Source organism: Dermacentor albipictus, chromosome 3, assembly GCF_038994185.2.
Source record: "Dermacentor albipictus isolate Rhodes 1998 colony chromosome 3, USDA_Dalb.pri_finalv2, whole genome shotgun sequence".
In the NCBI taxonomy this organism is placed as follows: domain Eukaryota; kingdom Metazoa; phylum Arthropoda; class Arachnida; order Ixodida; family Ixodidae; genus Dermacentor; species Dermacentor albipictus.
The window spans coordinates 81,035,561-81,053,901 of NC_091823.1; the positions used below are offsets into that span (position 1 = coordinate 81,035,561).

Genomic DNA, 18,341 nt, shown 5'->3' on the forward strand with positions numbered 1-18,341 from the left:
TTTGATGGCGAGCATGCCCGCCGCGGCATCTCGCAGAGGCCATGCAATCTACGGAGCGCATGGATTTCAATGAAGAAACTTTAGAGGTGTAAAGATCCCATAATGTTCTGATGCGAAAGGTGCATTGACGTTTCCAAAATGGTGCTTTACATTTTCGATTCCGGGTCTTTGTGGGTTTAATGTTCTTATAAACATTTGAAGCCAAAGCTGCATTTTCTTTTCTAAAGTCGTCCATCGGACCATACAACCAAACAAGCCAAATTAATACACTATCAGACAAGTTGGCAAAGCACGCAGCGAGGTCCTATGAAACAAAGCGTTGTGATGGTTTATATTTGCCATCGTGTCACAGGAAAACAGTATCATTTTAAGGCGTAAATCACTCGATGCTTCTGGAAAGGTTACACACTTGCTTATTAAATTTGACATGCCAAACGTGCAGGCTATCGTAATGAATTTTCAACTATAGCATAGTTGAGTTCATGGCTTGAATAAACAGTGTCGCCAATTTATTTTCGAATATTCCATGCACGTTTTCATCTCTCCTCTGATGAAAAATCTTCCTTTTTTTTCTGCGCCGAAACCAATAAAGCTTGAATACGTTGTGGACTTTATATCTTTACTGCACGTGTAATAACCCTTGCTTTTAATGATAGATGTACAAATAAATGACATTATTGACTTGCTATATTGACACTGTGACAACGCACCCTCCCGCTTCGTCATGTAAAACTCGTGAAACAGACTTCCCTTCAGACTTTAAGGAGCCTTGGGGCCTCTGCTGCTAACTCTCGAAAGCACAAAACAGAAGAGAAACAAACGATGCGAGAAGGCTACTGCGAGTTAATGTCGCCGATATTTATACGCAGTTTCATGAGATTGACCAGAATACGTCGACGAAGGCGGGTGCCACGAGGACGAAAAAAAAAAGCTGGCTCTCCCGTAATCGAGAGCAGATGCAAGCATGAAATGATTACTGGCAAAGCAGATTGGTTGGAGATGACACTAACCACAGTCTTAAAGTGGGTGTAGTGTATGTTCGCGACGGCACACCACACCACACCACGCCATACTCTGCATGGTCCATATGGTCCATATGGATGCATTAGTTTCCTGTCACAGAGAGAACCTCATTGCAAGTCTCTTCTGGTCAAATAGCCATCCGCGGTGTGCTGGACGCTACCGACTGGGACGCTGCCGGCGCGCCGGACCAACACCTTTTTGGCCGAACGCGCCGCGGACCTCACGGACCACTGGCGTTGAAAGAGCACAAGCCGCTCTGTCTACGCGCCAAAAGATTACAATAAAGTGAAAAGTGCCCTGTATCGGCATTTTGAACGTCGCTATTGGAAATGACAAATAAAACTTCAGCGTACTAGAATTTACAGATTGAGTGCACGATGTTGTGAACAAACATTTGGATGAACTTGGAAGCAATATTTTTTGTAACTGGTTTGGGAAGTAACTAGCGTATGTAATGCGGTCTTGACTGGTTGCGCGGATGGTCTCGTTTTGTTCTCGCAACTCGACAGGATGTTCTCGTTTGCGTGCCCCGATGTTCTTGTTCGAGTGCCCAGGTAACAGCGCTAGCTTTTGGCTGAAGGTCACTTGAAGGTCGCCGGCAACGGGAGCTAAATGCATTTCACGCTTAAAAACAATAAAAATATATTCACGTTCAAGAGGGGGCGGGGGAACTTTGGCTCAGTTTGTTCCGAGATGTATAAAGAGAAAAGGAACCGCGACTTCTGACGGGATGTAAGACGAAGAAGTAGACAGGACTGAGTTGCTAGTTACCGCTCGTCCTATCCACTTCTTCGTCTTACGTCCAGTGTGAATTCGCGGTTCCCTTCGTCTTTAAATACGTATATTTTCATGTTATCTACAGGGTAGGTAACATGCAGATATTACCGTACGAGTCTCGAGTGTACCCTCACGGTCTTAAATATGGACCCTTCCGTAGCAGGAACAATCAGCGGAGAGGTTGGAGGGAAAGGGTCACCAAGAAATTGGTGCTGCCCTTAATTTGACTGCGTCGTCGATAACCGGCTTCGGCATGTTGGTCGCCTCTGTGCGACCAACATGCGACCAACATGCAACATGCGCACTCGCCATCGCTGGGATGAGAAACACTCAGTCTGTCTGCGCCAACTTCGTCGTCTCATCTTGTGCAGGGTCATTGGAGTCTCCAAGACAAGGCTAGCCTTTGTGATAGTGATAGCTCCACTGCAAACACTCTTGGAATACTGCACGCCCCGCGTGGGAGTCGGAGTGATTAGCGTTCTCACGGTTGAGGGTAATCAGCGTGGAAAGCGAGCTTGTAGCTGCCCGAGCTTTCCCGTTGCTTTTTAAGCTGATAATAACATCAGGCTAAAAAGAAAGCGAAAAACACCAGCTTCTGGAGATAGTAGGCCACAAGTGTGGCGCTGTGTGAGTTGAAAACATTTCGGTGCCAATGTAATCACCAATGTCGATATCTGTGTACCACTTGACATACAGACAGGGAAGACGACGACGAAGTGTCCTGTGTGGAACGCTGCCTTTTCGTCTCTGTGAATTTGAAGCTACTTAGTGGGAGACGCCACTCCCTTAACTACGGCGATGGACGAGGAGTCGCCTGGAGAGGTTCCTGGTCCTTCTACGTCAACAGCGACCGCACCGAGAAAGCGGTCTAGTCGCCCAAGTGACACCTACAGCGAGGACACTGTGATCTACTCAGGGACCAGTGATGAAACCTCGGATGACAGCGACTTCGTGCCCGTAGCGAAGCACAAAGCAAAGAGAAGACTCGTCAGGACGTCTCCTTCCACAAGTAAGGCAACTGTGATCCCGACGCGAAAGCCATCAGACCTCACCATTTTATATGTGCCTGTGGCTGCTAGCGACAATCTAAACCGGATCAACCGCCAAGCCACATCTGTATCGCTCGAGGCACTCGTTCCGGGTCAGATCAAAGATATAAGGATCAACGCCCGTAAGAACATCCTCGCTATAGATGTCACAAACCGCAGCGCGCTAGACATTCTAAGCAACGTTAAGGTGCTGGATAGCATCAACGTACGCTGCTATAAACAAGACCATCATGACTCTACGGCCGGCGTTGTGTATGACGTAGATAATTCCATAAGCGATGCTGACCTGCATATACTCATCAAGCCGGCGACAGAGGGAATTGCCATATTGCAAGCCCGTCGCCTGGGAAACTCGCAGTGTGTCAAGTTAACTTTCAAAGGAGACAGCCTACCGTCCCACGTCAAGGTCGGTCACTTCCGACACATTGTACGGCCTTTTGTGCCAAAGCCGCTTCAGTGCAGGAAATGTCAAAGGATAGGGCACGTTAGTGCGGTTTGCACAAACGCTGCCGTGTGCTCCCGGTGCTCTGGGTCGCACAGCTCCGACGCCTGTCGTGCAGAAAACCAAAAGTGCGCCAATTGTCAGGGCTCTCACGATGCAACTTCGAAGAATTGCCCACATGTGAAAAATGAGGCGAAAGTCTTGAGGCAAATGGTCAGGGATGGTTCCTCGCACAGGGAGGCTGCCGCTAAGGTGCGACGTCGACGTTCACGTCGCCGGAGTTCTAGGAAACCCACTGCTATTGCTAAGGATGCACCGCGTCCACTGACAGTCCAGACACTTCCGCATACAACTAGCAATAGCAGCAACGACGTTCCTCAGCAGAAAGTCTCCAATCTCATTGCCTCAAGCGAGGAGTGGCCGCCATTGCCACGGCTAGATCCACCAGCGGAGCGACAAGATGTAGCACGCTCGCCGAATCATGCTTCACCTTCTGGCAGCAACCAAGAGAACGACAAACAAGTTGTCACCATGATAAGGGCCCTTATGAACACGCTACGAGCACTACTGACTGCCATACACACTCCGGCGGCTCGAGGCGCACTTCAAATACTGGATGCCCTGTATCCGGTACTTTCCGGTCTTGAGAAGTACCATGGCTGCTCCTCTACATTCGTTCCTTAAAGAGGTCAAGGAAGCGTCTATCTTCCAATGGAATGTCAGAGGCATTAAATCGCGCATTTCGGACCTTCGTCCGTTTGTTTTTAAGAACAAATTTCCAATAATTGTCATTTGTGAACCAAACGTTGAGAGCGCCATCCGCCTATCAGGATATGAAGCTTTCATGTCTGCCACCTGTACCGACCGCAGCAAAGTCATCGTTTATATCAGATGCGATTTCACATATGTTTTACACCCAGTGGCACCTGATGACAACAATCAGTATGTGTGTTTGACTATAAAATGCAAGAACGTCGCACTCACGCTCATAGGTGCCTACATCTCACCTTCGAGTCGATTTGACAGCGCAAGACTAGGTGGAATTTTAACAGCGACATCTGGACCATGGGTTATTACCGGCGACTTCAATGCGCATCATCCGCTATGGGGAAGCTTAAAGATGGACTGTCGAGGAAGACGTGTACTATCCTTCGCGTCGGACCATGAGCTCTGCTGCCTAAATGATGGCAGTCCCACCTTTCTGCGGGGATTGACATACAGCAGCTGCCTGGACTTGACTTTTGTTTCAAGATGCCTCAGTGCCAGTGTGAAATGGTTCACGGACAACGAAACGCGTGGTAGTGACCACGTTCCAACGTATGTTAAAATCGACGGCATACGCAAGTCACACTCTACTACAGTTCTTCATCACATCGACTGGCCTAAATACACGTTGCTCATGGAGAAGAATTGCCAAGAGATCCGGGACTGTCTGCCTGGCAACATCGAGAAGCTAATTAACGCCGCTGCTCAAGAAGCCACAAGATCTTTTAGGCCTATTCCTAAATTCTCTGAATTCGAAGCAGAATTGGAGCGGCTTCGAGCAATCCGCCGTCGCGCGGAAAGAAGGTACAGGCGCACCAAGTCCATCTACGACCTAAGGGAGGCGAGACGCATACAGAAGAAGATCCAGCATCGGATCAACGCCCTGCAGTCTCTAAGATGGAAAACCTTCTGTGATACCCTTGATCCGCATAAACCCCTGTCACATATATGGAGAACAGTGCGTGGTCTTCGAACATCACCGCAACAACGCCACCCCTTCAAATGCCTGGCTCTCCACCAAGGTCGCAGAGAGCTCGACGTAGCGGACGACTTCTGTGTCAAGGTCGCTGGTCTACCGCCATCGTTCGCTACACATGATCCCCGTGATGTTCCAATCTCGCGGGATTCTCGTATGGACAATCTGTTTTCCATCGAGGAGTTGCAGGCGGCGTTGGCAGCGTGCAGACGTTCCTCATCGCCTGGGCCTGACGGGGTGACATACGCAGCTCTTGGAAACCTCGGTCACACAGCCCGGCATGCACTTCTAGACGTGTACAATAATTCATGGCGTGAAGGAGAAGTTCCAGCTGCATGGAAGTCCAGCCGCCTTGTGCCTTTGCTCAAGCCAGGTAAATCACCCGTAGACGTGGCGTCTTATCGTCCCATTGCTCTGGCCAGTTGTCTAGGAAAGGTGATGGAGAGGATGGTGCTGACGCGTCTAGAGTGGTATCTAGAACATTACAAGTTATATCCTGACGCTATGACAGGTTTTCGACGCGGACGCTCTTCTATAGACAACGTCATAGATCTTGTCTCGTCTGTTCAGCACGAAAAAAGCCTCAGGAAGCTGTCAGCGGCGATGTTCCTGGATGTTAAAGGCGCATATGACAACGTAACCCATCAAGCCATCCTGGACGCCTTGGGTGATGTCGGCCTAGGCGGCCTTGTTTTTCGGTGGATATCCAGCTTCTTGAAGGACAGGTCATTCTTTGTGCAAACAGAGGACGGTGCGTCATCACAACGCAAAACCTACCGAGGCGTACCACAAGGCGGAGTCTTGAGCCCCACTCTATTTAACCTGGTGCTCATCGACATAGTTCATACCCTTCCGGAATCCGTCCATGTGTCGATCTATGCAGACGATATATGCATTTGGTCATCAGGAGCGACGCGTCCTCAGGTGCGCGCCAGACTTCAAAAAGCGGCCACACTAACATCAGGTTATCTTCGAGCACGAGGTCTGGAGCTGTCCTGCGAGAAGTGCTCTATAGTCGCTTTCACGCGTAAAGCAATGAAACCATACGTTATCAGAATTAATGGACAGCCAATTGCCTACGAGAAGACGCACCGCTTTCTAGGAGTGATAATAGACCGAGACCTTTCCTGGAGTCCTCATATCTCCTGCCTAAAAAGGAAATTAGTCATGATAACTCACGTGCTCAGATTTCTTGCGGGAAAGTCATGGGGTGCGTCTGTGAGTGCGATGCTCCAACTCTATAACGCACTGTTCCTCGGTCTCCTGCGCTATAGCCTACCTGTACTGGGTGGGACCGGCAAGACCAACCTCCGTGCCCTCCAATCTGTACAAGCTCAAGCTCTGCGAATTTGCCTTGGTCTTCCTAGATGTGCGTCCACGGCAGCAACAATAGCCATCGCGCATGACCACCCTATCAACACGTATCTTCAAGTCGACACTTTGAGGATGCATATCAGGCACTTCGCCCGACTTCCATCGCATCATCTCGCCTCCCTTCCTGCCGCTCGACCTCGTTCAGCGTTTAGCAAGATTATTGCCGCCAACAATGGAACTTTACCGTCAAACTTCACGCCTGCAGCACGACCATCTCAACCGCTGTGGTGCCTCCATCCACTCCAGGCTGTCCTTGTTATTCCCGGTATCAAAAGGAAAACAGAGATGTCAACTTTTGCCCTCAAACAAATCGTGCTTTCAGTGCTACATGAACAACACAGAGGACGCATCCACGTTTACACTGACGGTTCTGTATCCTCTAATAGTTCAGCTGGAGCAGTGGTGATTCCCACAGAGTGCGTCACCCTCAAGTTCAAGACATCTCACATTACATCATCGACGGCTGCAGAACTCGCAGCTATCCGTGCTGCTCTGGAGTTTATCGTTCAGAAATCATCACATTCATGGTCCATCTTATAAGTGACTCAAAGGCAGCTCTTCAGTGTCTGATGTCCCCTTTCAACCATGGACCTAATGAGCAACTAGTCGCAGACATCCGACTACTCCACCATCACGCAATCAACAAGGGACACAACATCATCTACCAGTGGATACCGGGTCACTGTGGAATTTCAGGAAATGACAGTGCGGACGACGCTGCCCGGTCGGCTCATGATGGCGCCCAGATTATACCCATACCACTGTCAAGAACAGATGCAGCCACAAGTCTTCGCTCCCTCGCCCGCGAGCTTACACAAAATCTGTGGAACACCAGTGACTTCACGAACGCACGTCTCCACAAATTGGATCCACGTCTGCAACTCCGCCTACCACCAGGGTTGCCACGAGCGGAAGCAACACTTCTGTGCCGCCTGTGGCTCGGCGTGGCGTTCACGAACTCATATTCATTCCGTATCGGAATGGCCGACAGCCCTACTTGTGACACCTGCGGCTGCGAGGAGACGATTGAACACCTCCTTTGTGACTGTCCCCGTTACGCAGTGCGAAGAACAGTGCTTGTGACCGCTCTCGCAAAACTGGACAATCGCCCCTTTACAGAGGAAAACGCTCTAGGACATTGGTCCAGACGGGCTTCGGCACTGAAGGCCTTAAGGGCTTTGTTGAAGTTTTTAAGGACGTGCGAATTGTGTGACCGCCTTTGAACGTTGTAGAGCGTAGTTTCGCGTTACTCTGTGAATTTTCTTTTTTTTTCTTTTTTTTCCCTCTTCTTCTTCTTTCTCCTTTTATTCCCTTTACCCCTATCCCCAGCACAGGGTAGCCAGCCGGTACTTACACTGGCTAACCTCCCTGTCTTTTCCCTCCTTTGTCTCCTCCTCCTCCTGTGTACCACTGAACGGGAAGCAACAGACATCAGATACAATGCACGGCGCTATCTTACAGCCCTGTCTTATGTCTGTCCTTTCCTTTTAGCACCAATCAGGCTCCCCGTATGAAACACCAGCTGGCTCGAGTTACTGGCTTAAACAACGATGTGTCACTACTCCAGATGCGGCACACCAACTGCAGCATAATGTCACGCAAACAACCCCAGTAAATGAAGTCAGCGGCAGAACAATCAGTGAAATCTGCTGGCATTTCTTTCTTTTTCTTTCGTTTTCATTACGGACAGAAATACGGGGCCCTTTTTTAAAAGGACCGACTATAGCTTCGTGTATAGGATGGCATTTTTTTTTCTTCTTCAGTGAGAAAATCATTTAAAACAATTAAACGCTGCACGAATTCCTTATTTGGTACTCGCCCCTCGAGCGCGACGGACAGGGACGTTGTACATGGTTTACCAGCCGTCGCAGTCAGTTCATTAATTAACATTAGATTGTGAAATTTATAATTACCGATCTTGGGACTGGCATTACGCTGTAGAATTGCGGGGGAGGCGAGCCTCCACAGAAGACTGGAGCAATTAACGAAATTTTAAAAGAATGTCATCCGTTGTTGAGATATTCGTCGACAAAAATTCATCTCGCGTCTCTGCGATTCGGCAAATGCGCGCGAACTGGACCCGGGGATGCACTCCTCGTGTGATTGGCCACACGCTGTCGTGACGCAACACAGCTCGTTGCGACGACCTGCTGAGACGTTGAAAATACATCGTCGCGCACTTGTACTGCCAGCAGCACTCTCTCCGTCTGTCGCCGAAGGGTGAGCTCCACGAGAAAAGAGGCACGCAAAGGTGGTGAACCCGTTGACTTGAAGAGCCGAACAACGTGGGAAGCATCGCATTGGCAACGCCCCCGCTACTATTCGTACGCCACGCTTCGGAATTGGAGCGGAAAAAGGTGAATTTACGTGTACGAATATCTGAACCGATGACGCCTTAGAATTTTTTTTTAAAATTGCCTTAGGCTTCCACCGTTCCCACCTACATTTGTGCTATTTCAACGCGGGCCTTAGATGTAGCAAGTGTGAAGTTCGTAGACGGCGTGCCATGGCCATTCGCCCATATATTGTCCGCGGAACTGTATAGCGATCATATCAAACCAACAGGTAATGAAGCCAAGTAAGGCATAGGGTAAATAGCTTTGCTTCATTGAAATTAAATTGTAGAAAATAATGCAGAAAAGGTTCAATGAAAGTGGACGAAAAGATAGCTTGTCGCCGGTGGGGACCGAACCCACAACTTTCGCAATACACATTATGCATTCGCTTGATTCAGTGCTTGAATTTCGACATAACGTGGGAACGATGCAGTTCGCAAACGTAAAACTTGCATGATAATAAGGTTGTCACCGTCGTTCTGGATAAACATGCACATTCCATGAGATTACACGTTACACTGAATTAAGTACGCAACATTGCAAGCATCTTCGTTACTTGTAAAGCATTTCTTTACGCGCTTTACTGAAGCTTCGCTTCACGTAGCGTCTAACAGACGCGTTAGATGTGCATATTTTTAAAATAATATTTCACGGGATTCACAACCGCCAAGCCATCGAACTGACAGCAACACTGCAAATGTTAAAAAAAAGAACACTCGCTGAAATCTAGTTGTGCCATTGCTTGATTTAGCTCGTGATGCAAGTGAATGCTGCTTTGAGTGCGTACAGATCACTTGTTATTCCATTCCTTTCCTTCCCCTTTCATTTTTTTTGCAATCGCAATTATATGGACACCCCAAGCAAATTTTTGTCGTCGGGGTCGCGGTGAGGTTACGCATATATTTAGGTATATGAATGCCATATGCCACGCCTTGCTATATAACAAGCGGTATATGCGGGTTATACAGGGTGTTGCACGTAACTTGCGCCAAACTTTAAAAATATGCAAATGCTACGTATCTGGACCGAACCAAGGTAATGTTGTTTGCCGTCGCTTGGAGATACTCAGATTATTTTTTGCATTCTGCCCAATTAGATAATCAGTCTTAATTAATTAATTAACTTTTAAAATATTATATTTAGATTAAGAGCCTCAGTGAGACAATTGTAGAGCAACATGAAAAACTGCCGCTACAGCTTTCTGTTGCTCGATATGTGCTACGTAGAAGTGCTTTTCAGAGCGTGAAAGAAGCCCGCGATTACACGTAAAGTGCCTCGAGCTGCCAGTCGCGCGACAATTTTGCTTGTATTTGCGGGCTTTTTTCACACCCGGAAAAAAACTATTTTATGTGTAGCACGTATCGAGCAACAGAAACCTGTATCGGGAGTTTTTCATGTTGCTCTACAATTTTCTCATTGACACTTCCCATCTAATTATAATATTTGATGGATGATTTTGAGCGTAGTGGTATGAATTCTGGCCCTAGAAAAGTTGCGGCACGCCTGTTCGGAGTCGGCCACTATGACTTCAGCCTCTGTTCAATCAAAAGCCACCAACGAGAGCAGACATGATCATCTGGGCGCCAGCTCATCGCGGCATTCCTGGCAACGAGGTCGCCAACCACGTGGCTCGAGATTTGACTCACCGAGCCGACGCCGAGGAATCTGAACCCGAGCGCATGCACCCTCTAGTCTCGTACCAAGACATCCCACAACACTACGAGCTAACCGGCAGAATATATGCACACCCACACAAGTCACTACCTAGAGAGCAGGAGCGATTCCTCCGAGCTCTGCAGGTTAATACATTCCCCCACCCAACCAGAAATCGCCTCATAGCCCCTACACAATCGTCTCATCAATGCCGCTACTGCGCAGAGCCCGGGTCCCTCAGGCACAAAGTAGGGGGTTGCAGAGAGGCACCATTACTTCCTCCGAACCCTTACCCCACCATAGAGCTTTGGGAGAGAGCCTTGGCCAGCTTCGACCTCGAGGATCAGCAACGGCTGATTGCGAGGGCCCAGGACGCGGCCCGAGCTCAAGGCATTCTGGAATGAGGACGCTCTCCAAAGCTGCATTTACCTAATAAAAATGTTTAGTTTCTCTTTCTCTAGCTATAATATTTCAGAAACTCCTTACTTAAAGGATACCTTAGCAACTTGCGATTCGCTGATGATATTGCCTTGCTTAGTAACTCAGGAGACCAATTGCAATGCATGCTCACTGACCTGGAGAGGCAAAGCAGAAGGGTGGGTCTGAAAATTAATCTGCAGAAAACTAAAGTAATGTTTAACAGTCTCGGAAGAGAACAGCAGTTTACGATAGCTAGCGAGGCACTGGAAGTGGTAAGGGAATACATCTACTTAGGGCAGGTAGTGACCACGGATCCGGATCATGAGACTGAAATAACCAAAAGAATAAGAATGGGCTGGGGTGCGTTTGGCAGGCATTCTCAAATCATGAACAGCAGGTTGCCACTATCCCTCAAAAGGAAAGTGTATAACAGCTGTGTGTTACCAGTACTCATATATGGGGCAGAAACCTGGAGGCTTACGAAAAGGGTTCTGTTGAAATTGAGGACGACGCGACGAGCTATGGAAAGAAGAATGATGGGTGTAACGTTAAGGGATAAGAAAAGAGCAGATTGGGTGAGGCAACAAACGCGGGTAAATGACATCTTAGTTGAAATCAAGAAAAAGAAATGGGCATGAGCCGGACATGTAATGAGGAGGGAAGATAACCAATGGTCATTAAGGGTTACGGACTGGATTCCAAGGGAAGGGAAGCGCAGCAGGGGGCGGCAGAAAGTTAGGTGGGCGGATGACATTAAGACGTTTGCAGGGACAAAATGGCCACAATTAGTACATGACCGAGGTAGTTGGTGAAGTATGGGAGAGGTCTTTGCCCTGCAGTGGGCGTAACTATGATGATGATGATGATGATGATGATGAACTATCTCATTAGGCCGACTGAAAAATAAGAATGTGAGTATCTACAAGCGACGGCAAACAAGACTACCTTGGTTCTGTCCCGCTATACGTGGTATTTGCATATATTAAATGCTTGGTTCAAGTTGCGTGGGGTACCCTTTATATAGTTCTCATTGACGTCATCCTGTCCGCCATACTAGGGTAGCAGCGCGTCGAGATGCTGCGTAAACACGAAACGTGACGTGAAAACATTAACTGTAAAAAAAAGAAGAAAAAAAAGCAATACGATTAAGCGTGATGATAAAGTGCGTCACTGGCGCCAACGTGGTCGCCATGACCGGGTACCAGGACTACGAGAAGCTGAGTCCCTGACGTCAAATGAAAACAATCAATAGCTTTAAAGTGACATTTGCTATTCGTCCCGCTTACACCAGTGTTTCAATACGGTTGTTGAGCAGGAACTTAGGCGTGTGTTTGCACAGCATTGTTTCCACTGCCGTGTTTGTCGCTAATACCGCCAAACGCATTGTGCGTCTCTGGAAGCTTTTTACCCATTGTGTATCATACAACTGCTAAACGGATCTGTGGCGCTAATGTCGACAGGAGCTGCAAGCAGGGCAGTTCAGCCAGCATGGGAACGATGGATAGTCAATGGATTTACCTAAACTTCGTTTTTATGGTGGTATATGGCTTCGTGACTTTGTAAAGTGATCGTGTTTAAGGAATTCCTGTTTTATATGCAATTAAAAGAATAGTATTGAAATTTTCCGATGGCGCGATTCGAACACAGGACATCTAGCACAGAAGCACAATATTGAAACTATTACGCCACGGATGCATAGACAAGCAGCAACACTTCAAGTGGCGGCGATTATGCGTGCTTGCAAAGTCTTGTTACCCTCTATATTAAAAACACATATAATTTGCTTCAACATTCAGGCCAATTTAGGCCCAGACAAAGCGCAATAAACAAAGCCACAAGAACGTCTGAAGCCCCAGTCACGAACATCAGACAAATCCATGTACTACCAATCATTCCCGTTGTTGTTGTTGTAAAGCTTTATTTGGTTCTATCTACAGAGGTGTTCCGCGGCTGCCCGCCAAGATCTTCAGTCTTGATGCTTATGTTCCCAACTGGTCTCAGTAGGGTCGGTTCTCTTAGAGGCTCTGTTGGCCTCAGCCGCCTTGCGAGCTCGCTGCACTAGACCAATTCGATTTAGTCTTCGCGGTGGTCGCTGGCCAGCAGTGCCTCCCATTGCTACGCACTTGGGTTTCTAATTAGTGGAGTCGCATTTGCTTTCTGACGTTCCTATGTAGCGTGATAGAGGGTGGGTTTCATGTTTCACCAGGAGCATTTATCTGCGTATCGTGTAGGGTGCAATTTGTTTAGTATGTATAAGTTGGGAAATGTGCCTCTTTGAAGTTGGCTCCAGTCGAATGTCTCCCCCCAATAGTTAGAAATTTAGGTGGGGGTGGGTATATCTTTCTGATCCCTCTGTAATGTGCTAGAATGGCCGAGTATCCCTTGGTGACTGGCGAGGGCTCTTCGAGGTCGAGTTCGCTGGGAGCTCGGCTTGTATAGTATAGTCTCAAGCTACCTTGTCCACTTCTGCGTTCCCCGCTATCCTCGCGTGTGCCGGCACCCATACGATCCTGTGTTGGACCATGGCTTGGTGCTCAGTAGATTGTGTTGCGTCGTCTTCCGCCTCGAGGAGTACACATGGTGGCTGAACTATCGCAGCGCCAGGGTTCCCTATATTAATTGTAGGAAAATCTATGCTTTTAATGCTCCGCGCGGTGGCTGCGCATGCGCCGTCGATACCGTGAGAACACTACTGTGGCAGTAGCGTTGAAGGTTGGAACACGCCTCGAGTGCTGTATAATTCATATCGAAATAAAGGAAATGCTCATTGCTGCCGCCAGGTATAGAACTCCTGCCCCTGTGTCAATGTGCAGCTGGTAGGAGGACGCGTTTGCTACTAAGCCGCCCCTCAACATTCACTTCGTTGGACATGCTCTTGTTGAAACATATCTTACTGAAGTTATCGGCATGCTCCCAATTCTGTACATTCTCATAGTGAGGCGGCAGGAATACCAGCTATATATTCATCCATGCAACCGGAAAGTGATGTGGTTTAACGGCAGCAAAAATCTGGACGTCTGGAAGCAGTCAGAGAGCTACAGATGAGCGTAATTCCCTCCTGTATCACGATGTCTGAAGTCTGGTCAAGCTCAATCTCATTTGAAATACTACAGAAAGCATGAAAAATATTATAAACCACCAATCCCGGTTGTTGTCCATGACTCACTTTAGCATGTTTCGGAAGTGGTTATTTGCGCACAAGCTTGGCACTATGTTCATAGGTGGCCCTCCCCTTACTACTGCGCTTTACGAACACCTCCTAAAGCCACAGGCCTTGCCCTTACGCGGGAGCCAATGGGTACTTCGGTAGGCACTTCCTCAAAGAGTATTTCGAAAGAAACCCCGCGGAAAATCTGAGACCAGAGGCGCAGCATCTCAGGCGACTGCATCGGCTCCTTCGACCAGAGATGCAGTGTCTCAACGACAGCGCCTACGAACCCTAGCTGTCACGAGGGAAGAATACGAGAACGTTTTCCCTACCACCGTGCCACCCCTAGAATAATGCATGGTACCACTGCTGTGCGGTGGTGCAATCGTGAGGTGCTTACCGTTGCGTTAGACGGCGATATCTTCGGGGTCAGCCTACAATAACGGTTAGACACGAAACATTGTGGTTAGTTCCCAAGGAAAGGCAAACGCTTTCATATAGCTCGTGCAAAAGTATATTTTGTGTGGATGCGCTCGTCATCTATTGTTCCATCTTCGGAATCTTGCTCATTGACGGGCTGTGTAGACGCTCCTGAATGTATTTCCGTGTTTGCTCGCGCCACTCATTATTCACGGCTTTCAGTCAAGCGTACTATCCGCAATCCAGGTCCATAGCCAAAGTTGTCCCTGCCTGTCAAGACTAAACCGGCCTTTCCGTCCGGCAGCAACAGGCTCAAGCTTTTCCTCCAGCGATACGTGCACAACTATAGGCAGAAATGTAATAAATTGGTCACTGTGCTCAGTTCCGCGTGGGCACCGCCACCTTCCCCATGGGCTGACGCGCACCTTGACAGCTTTATTTATGATGCAAAAGCACCAAATGGCCCAATGAGTGAAAACGCGGGTGTATATAGCAGAGAAATGGTACCTGAATGCCCATTGGCTGCGGCGCCACGTCGCAGACGCGTCTCAACGGAGCAGAGCGGATGAAAGGGAACACCTGCTGCCACGCTGACGCGCCAGTTGTTGCGTGGCTGGAGAGGGCATTGTCGTAACGCCATGTCAGCCTCCCTCTCGGAAGCCTGCGCTATCCGCGCCTTGCTCGCCCGCACAAGCACTCGCTTGCGTTCTGACTTCTCCTCGGTAATCGCTATGAAGAAATTATTTTATAATCAACAGATTAATTTCGAAGATAAAAAACGTTCACGTCAGTGAGTTTTTAACTTACCAGCCCACGTTGAGACACCGAGTGTCTCAGCGTGGGCTGAAGGACTCAAGGGACCACTCAGCGGCGTTCAATTTGACATTAATGCTGTCGTATTCACAACTAATAAGTTCTTAGGTGTCTTCTAATTGTTTCTTATGAAAACAAGGTTCAATGCCGCGACGTCGCACTTAGCAGCTCAACACCAAAGCCGTTAAGTCACCATGGTGGGTGTATATAATCAAGAAAAGCCGCCGCTGTTTCTACTTGTCACTACCGAATGCGTCGTTCGATCGGGTCGTGCTGAAACTACTAGGAAGGAAAGCCGCCTGTGAGCAGTGTGCTTTTGTGATCTTGCAGGTCTCTCATCTCGGAACGGTGCTTGCAGGAACCAGCCTTCTTTCTCGCTCAGCGTGGCCTACGCATGATGTTGCCCGAAATGGATTCGCATTCACCTTTCTCCTCTGAAGATGCCAGTCGCGTATGGCTGCCGAAGCGCGACCATCGCACCATAGGTTGGACGCTGACCGACAGTCCCCTGCCACTCCTCGTGATCACGGCCGCGTACGTGTACTTCGTCAAGGTGGCCGGTCCTCGCTGGATGTCCCGGCGCAAGCCGTTCGAGTTGAAGGCCTGCATCCTCGTCTATAACCTGTCGGCCACCCTCCTCAGCGCGTTCTTCGTGTGTCGTTTCACGAAGCTCGCTTACTGGGACCTAGGCTACACCTTCCTGCAGGACCTGGATATGACCGATTCTCCAGCCAACCTCGAGATCGTGCATTTGTCCTGGTGGTTTTACATGTTCAAAGTCTTCGAGCTCGCCGACACCGTGTTCTTTGTGCTGCGTAAGAAGAACCGCCAGGTCAGCGCGCTGCATGTCGTGCACCACGTGACCGTCGCCTGGAACTTGTGGCTGAACGTGGCCTATGGAGGCCAGTCGCACGAGATGTTCATAATGTGCCTGAACGCATTTGTGCACGTGTTCATGTAGGCGTACTACTTCCTCGCGGCGCTCGGTCCAGCCTACAAGCACCTGCTGTGGTGGAAGAAGTACATGACCATGATGCAGACCTTGCAGTTTGTCCTCATGTTTGTGCAGTCCGTCGGCATGGTGTTCGCCGAGGGGAACTACGTTGGCCTCTTCGTGTGGACTTTGGTGGCGCACGCGATCCTGTTCTTCGGGTGGTTTGTCGTGTTCTACATTCAATCTTACTCCAGGAAGAAGCAGTAGGTCCATGCACCGTTCCGTCAGTGAACAAACACGCTGTTTTTTTTTCTTTAAGTTTCTTGAACTTAAGTTATTTGGACTACATTGAAAGTAAAGAGTGCCTGAGATTTTCCGAAAGTGTGTTCTGTGTTGCGATGTACCAGTTTTAGAGTGTTGAAGATACTTTTTTATGCTTATAGAATTCTCCTTTCAAGACATTATTGTTTCGGCACTGAGTTACCCTGCGGTGCCATGCTACATAAAATTGAGTTTCGTGGTTTAGTTGCTGTTTGGCGAAATTCGGCGAATTCACAGGTTTGTCAAAATAGAAGCTTTGCTAACTTCGCCGGGTTTCGCGATCGTGGTTGTGACCTGGCTGTTCTCTTGCCGAACAGGGCAACCAATGACAGCGGAGCAGTCGCGCTGCTCGCTCCCCTGTGTTCCTTGCACCACCAACAGATGGCGCACGCCTACACGCATTCGTGCAACACAGCAACAAAGAAGGTCAAGCGGAAAGTCATAGAGGCTGAACTAATCTCATGGGTGGCGGCAATGGGAAGGAAACCTTCCATGAGTAACTACTTAAGAGGAAAAAAACGAAATCAGGAAATAAACAATTTATGATAACTCAAAGTGAAGCTCATTACTTTTCGATGAAAGATCGGGATGCCTTAGAACACGCACCTATAAACGAGGTATAAGAAGGAAGAAGAAGCATGTGCTTGCTGCGGTAAAGCTTGGGAAACGATGAAGCATGTTTGATTAGAATGTGAAGACGTCGACCCAGCGTTCGATTTAGGCACCACTGGCCTCCTTGAAGCCCTTGGGTCCAGTGGGAGCAGTTTAAAAATAAACATGTCCGCAGTAAGCATTAGTAAGATGCGATTGGAGCATTGGTGCAAGAAGAGTAGGGAAACGACAAAACACAGAGACGTACAAAAGCACGATTCGCAATAGGGGATCAGAAAATGTGGGTGTGGTAGTTCATAGCGTTTTTTTCCCTTTTTTAATTGTTTAACCTAGGTAGAACATTAGGCAATATAATAGCAAGAGCTTGGTGGAGCAACCCACCACCCCGTTCCAAAGGGGACGCTCATAACATCCATCCATCCATCCGCGGCGGTGGCGGCGCCGGCCATCTGAGGGAGCGAAAAAACAAATAAAGAACCAGAAATCTCCATTTCGCCCATCAGCGGCTGCGCGGTAATGAGAAAGTAAACGCTTCTTGTGGATAGAACGGATTTCAATTGCGCTACGCACATATGCGCATGCTGCCTCTGAAACGATGATGCGTTCAAGGCGCCCTTAGCGCTCGCTAGTAGTAAGCAACTCCGCTTAACAAAAGGCTCGATATTATTTGTGTGCGCCCGCGCTCGTCTTTCTCTCTCGCTTTCTCTCTCTCTCTCTCTCTCTCTGTGTGTGTGTGTGTGTGTGTGTGTGTGTGCGTGCGTGCGTGCGTGCGTGCGTGCGTGTGTGTGCGTGCGTGTGTGTGTGTGTGTGTGTGTGTGTGTGTGTATGTGTGTGTGTGTGTGTGTGTGTGTGTGTGTTCTAAACGAACATTTGTTGTGCTATGAAGGCGTTGGTTCAACTTGCGAGCAACTTGCTGTAGTAGCGGTTCATCGGTGCCTTTGGAAAGTTGCCCACTCCGAAGAGTTTCTCGCTTTGTTGCTTGCTTGCTTCTATAATATGGCGCAGGGTTTTTATCCCGTGTGCGCTCAGATATACATCACCTGTCCTGGACTCTGTTGATGTTTGTTTTCTGTTTTTTTTAGTTCGAACGCTTAAAAAGAGAGCCTACTAAGTTTACCCGAATTACGCCGCTAGAAGTGAATTATCTGCCCAGGCTGGCATCGTTTGCAAGAAAAATGAAAGCAATCTATTAACCAAATCAATAAAACATTCACTTTTTGTAAGCAAACTTTACGGCGCAAGTTTATATTAGAAAGTTGAAGAGAATTGGTGTAAAAG

The 18,341-nt window shown here is 48.4% G+C and overlaps 1 long non-coding RNA gene and 1 pseudogene across 1 annotated transcript in view; one reads left to right on the top strand and one right to left on the bottom strand.

The window, feature by feature from the left end:
* LOC139057431 (uncharacterized) overlaps nucleotides 1-18,341 on the bottom strand; it is a 327,910-nt gene that overhangs the window by 92,245 nt on the left and 217,324 nt on the right. The window lies entirely within an intron of this gene.
* LOC135898854 (very long chain fatty acid elongase AAEL008004-like) lies at nucleotides 8,605-16,890 on the top strand (annotated as a pseudogene).